A 5,251-nucleotide genomic window follows, 5' to 3' on the forward strand; every position below is an offset into this window, starting at 1 on the left:
TCAATTCAGGAGAACAATTTACTTTTTAATTTTTTTGTGGGAAAGGGGTGGATTGAAAAATTCTTAGTTCAATAATTTTTTTTTTTTTTTGTTTCTAGTAAAAGAAGCTCATTGCATACTATAGTAAATAAAAATTGGATCGAGTTATAACAACACAAGGGAATTGTAAATAATTAAAGTTTACTCAAATTACTGCGGGTGGGGAAACAGGGATTGGAAGGTGTCATGTACTGAGGATGCCACCTTTTCGGCTTTTCTTCTAGTCATCCTTCACGGCTGAAGGTGGCTCTCCCCTTACTTGAAGCATTTACATGTTCCCATTCTAGTCTCTGGAACCAGGACAGACATAGTCCAGCTTTCGTTTTTTTTTTTTTTTTGAGACAGAGTATCACTCTGTCACCCTCCGTAGAGTGCCGTGGTGTTGCAGCTCACAGCAACCTCCAACACGTGGGCATAAGTGATTCTCTTGCCTCAGCCTCCTAAGTAGCTGGGACTACAGGTGCCCACCACAACACCCGGCTATTTTTTGTTGCAGTTGCCACTGCTGTTTTTTAGCTGGCCAGGGCTGTGTTTGAACCTGCTACCCTTGGTATATGGGGCCAGTCCCCTACCCACTGAGCCACAGGTGCTGCCCCCAGCTTCAGTTCTAACCTCCATCCCAAGGCCATTAAAAATGGTCAGGGTTAACTATTATTAATATTATCAGGGCTGCTGGGGCCTTTCCCCTTGGGTTGGGAGAAGCAGCTCTCACAGAAAGGGCTTTTCTTGAGTGTGGGACACACCTGTTTCAGCTGTCTATGATTGTCTGGGAAACTACCCCAAAACTTAATAACTTAAAATGACAACCAACTTTGTTATTTCTCATGTTTCCATGTGTTGAGAATTTTGAACAGAGCACAGTGGGGTTGGTTTGCCTCTATCCCATTTGATGTCCTCAGGGGCTGAACCAGCCAGGATGGATTTTTCACTCACGGGTCTGGTGGCTCCGCTGGAAGACTGTGTTCCTTTTGGCTGATGCAGCCTGACTGAGGTCACATGTGCAGGGCTTGTTATCTCAGAGGGTCTCTCTCCACAATGGTTCATGATCTGGAGTCTCGCAGGGTAGCTGGGCCTTTTACACAGCAGTGCTGGGCTCCCAAGAGGTTAAAGGAGGAAGCTTCAACCCCTTCTGGAAGCTCAGGCTCGGAACTGGCCTGGTGTCACTCTCCCCACATTTTACTGGTTAGAGCAAGACACGGGCTCAACCCAGATTCAAGGGGAGGGAACGAAGACATGGCTACCAGGAGGGGTGGTTCATCGGGGACCACTAAGGTAGATTACCAGGATAACCCAAGAGCTCCTGCTACAGAAAATGACCAGGTCAACTTAACTAGCTGCTCCCAGAGGTGTACCCTTCCTGCAAGGTTAGATAACCTCTTTGGCCATGGAGACCAGCGCTAATCTACAGCCTTGTCCTTAGCCCAGAAGAAAACTCCCCACTTTGAAATATGCCCATGAAATGACACCAAATTACTTAACATTGAGGCTCTCCTGGCTAGGCCTTCACACTTTGCTGGCAGGCTGTCCCTTTATTTCCTAAATGGCCTGCCCCCTCCCAGTGTGTCTTTGTGTAATCTATCTTCCACCCTGCTGCCAGGCCAATCTTTCTGAAACGGTGCTTTTATTGTGCCACTCTCCTGCCCTAAAACTTTCAATGATTTCCTTTTATCTACCAATGAAATCTAAAAATCTCAACCTGGCATTCTAGGCCTTCTGTAGTCTGGCCCCAGCCAGCCATTCGACAGTTATGGCCCACTGTGCTCTGACTCAAAATTGGGTTTCCTTCCAGCCATGGCGCTTTTCTTTCTGGCCCTTGTTCTGGCTCTGCCCCTTTGCTCTCCCTGGCCTCTCACCCAGACTGTCCTTCCTTTCTTTGCTGCGTCCATGTCGGTGCTTCCCAGGAGGCTCTGTGGGTCCTTTCCCTGCTGACCCCTGGCCTGAGGATCTCATCTTTTCCATCTTCGCAAGAGGATCCTTGGCTTCTACCATAATTACAGTCACGTACCAATCCAGTAAGATTATAATGGAGCGGGAAAATTCCTACAGCCTAGTGACACTGTAGCCGTCCTGACGTCATAGCACAGAACATAGCTCATGTGTTTGTGGTGACGCCTGCGTAAACAAACCTCCTGCACTGCCAGTTATGTACACTATATAATACTTGGTAATAACTATGTTACTGGTTTATTTTCTATACCAGTGGTTCTCAACCTTCCTAATGCCGCGGCCCTTTAATACAGTTCCTGTGGGTCGCGACCCACAGGGTGAGAACCGCTGTTCCATACTATTCTTATTTATTTATTTTTTTTGAGATGGGGTTTCACCAAGTTGCCCAGGCTGGTCTTGAACTTCTGGCCTCAAGCAGTCCTCCTACCATGGCCTCCCAAATAGCTGGGATTATAGGCGTGCACCACTGCACCTGGCTTATACTATACTTTTTATCATTATTTTATTTATTTACTTATTGAGACAGAGTTTCACTATGTCGCCCTCAGTAGAGTGCTGTGGTGTTACGGCTCACAGTAACTTCTAACTCTTGGGCTTACGCGTTCTCTTGCCTACGCTTCCCAAGGAGCTGGGACTACAGGCACCTGCCACAATGCCTGGCTACATTTTTTGTTGTTGTCGTTGTTTAGCAGGCCTGGGCCAGGTTCGATCCCGCCAGCCCTGGTGTAGGTGGCTGGTGCCCTAATCGTTGAGCTATGGGTGTGGCGCCTTTATCGTTATTTTAGAGTATACTCTTTCTACTTACAAAAAAATGTCAACTATAAAACCGTCTCAGGCAGGTCTTTCAGGAGGGACTATAGAAGAAGGCATTGTTGCAGGAGATGGCAGCTCCACACTGGTATTTCCCCCAAAAACCTTGCAGTGGGATAAGATGGGGAGGTAGAAGGCCATGATATTGACAATCCTGACCTTGTGTAGGCCTAGGTTAATGTGTGTTTTTGTGTCTTAGTTTTTAGCAAAAAGTTTAAGAAGTAAAACACAACATTTTTTAAATAGAAAAAAGCTTACAGAATAATGATTAAAGAAAATATTTTTGGATAGCCATAAAATGTGTTTTTTTTTGTTTGTTTGTTTGTTTTTTTTAGTAAAGGCAGAGTCTCACTTTATCGCCCTCAGTAGAGTGCCATGGCATCACACAGCTCACAGCAACCTCCAACTCCTGGGCTTAGGCGATTCTCTTGCCTCAGCCTCCTGAGGAGCTGGGACTACAGGCGCTTGCCACAACGCCCGGCTATATTTTTGTTGCAATTTGTCTGGGGCTGGGTTTGAACCCTCCATCCTTGGTATATGGCGCCAGCGCCCTACTCACTAAGCCACAGGCACCGCCCCATACAATGTGTATTTTAAGCCAGTACTATTACGAGGGTCAAAAAGTTAAAAAAATGTAAAAATTTACCAAGTAAAACATTACAGTAAACTAAGGTTAATTTATTACTGAAGAAAAAAGCTTTTAAAAATAAATTTAGTGTACCCTACATGGACAGTGCTTATCAAGTCTACAGTAGCACACTGTAATATCCTAGGCCTTCACATTCACTTATCACTCACTGACTCACCAGAGAAACTTTCAGTTCTGCAAGCTCCATTCATGGTAAATGTCCTATACACGTGTATACTTTTTATCTTTTATACTGTATTTTACTGTACCCGTTCTATGTTTAGATATGTTTAGACACACAAATACTTACCATTGTGTTCCAATTGCCTACAGTCTTAGTACAGTAACACGCTGGACGGGTTTGTATCTGGGAACAAAACACTAGCATATAGCTTAAGTGTGTAGTAGGTTACACAATCTAGGTTTGTGTAAATGCACTCTTGAGATGTTCACAAGACAAAGTTGCTCAATGACATTTTTCTCAGATTGCATTCCTGTCCTTAAGTGACATACAACTACCTATTCAATTTGGGAGTTAGATGACCTTTAAGAGGGATAGTTGAGTCTAACATTCCACTGAAAGTACAAATCCCTCTGTGCAGAAGGGGGTGGGCAGTTCAGTGGTTAAGCACATGAATTCCGGGGTTGGACTAGCAGGATTAAATCTTGGCTTTATTAGTTACTAGCCATTAACCTTGGTTTTCTTCTTCTGAAATTGGTGATGATATCAGTACCTCCTTTAGAAGATGAAGTGAGTCTATGTCTGTCAAGCAGGTAGCAAAGAGCTTGGGGACAAGTAAACGCTTGAGTGCAGGCCACTGTGTTCCTCCCATTGTCATCCATCTCCAGCCTCTGCTTGAGGGGTGCCCATCCCAGGACTGCAGAAGCCCATTCTTTAGTTTGGTAGTCTGAAGTCTTAAAATGTTCTTCCTTCCTGGAGCTATAATTTGTCTATTTCTACCCTGAAAAAATTGGTCCTTGCTCTATCCTCTGAAATGACATAGGAATCAGGACGATCTCTTTTCTGTAAGATTGTTTCTCAGATCCTGAAGGCAGTGTGATGATGTGCATGTTTGTGCTCCTCTGAAATTTATGCATCGCAACCTAATCCCCAATGTGATGATATTAGAGATAGGGCCTTTGGGAGGTGACTAGGTCGTGAACGGGATTAATGCCTGTACAAAAGAGGCCCAAGGAAGCTTGTTTGCCCCTTCCGGCACATGAGAACACGAGAGAGGAGGCCATGTACTGGGAAAGGGTCCTGACCCAAATCTGAGACCACGTTGATTACACCTTGATCTTAGACTTCTCCTATTACTCCAGGGCTGTGAGTAATAAATATTAGTTATTTATAAGCCACACAGATCGTGCTACTTTTGTTATAGCAGCCCAAACCGACTAGGATAGGCAGCTGCTATGTCCCAATGAAATCTCTTCTACAGGTACAACTCCCCGTTTCCCTCCTTCATTCCTCCAATGAGTGGTTTGGAGATCCTTGGTCTTTGATCTGAGAAAAAAGATTGGTCACACCAGAATTTTCTACCTACTGCTTGCTCCTTTGGCATTTACACCTTATACATCTATCTTCAGACACCAAGAGAACACATCAGCAGACCAAGTGTTCCTCTGGGACCAGTATCTTCCCCCAAGAAAGGAAGTGTCAATCTTCTAACCAGGATGGGAAGGACTCACAGCCCATGTAATCTTCTGGGAATTCTAAATTCTGCTCTTTGTATCATATTAGATAATCAGAAAGTAACATGCCCAAATCACATTAACATATTCTTTTGTAGAATGTCCTTTCTGAATGATGTTGAAAATCCATTT

Source organism: Nycticebus coucang, chromosome 3 (genome assembly GCF_027406575.1).
Source record: "Nycticebus coucang isolate mNycCou1 chromosome 3, mNycCou1.pri, whole genome shotgun sequence".
In the NCBI taxonomy this organism is placed as follows: domain Eukaryota; kingdom Metazoa; phylum Chordata; class Mammalia; order Primates; family Lorisidae; genus Nycticebus; species Nycticebus coucang.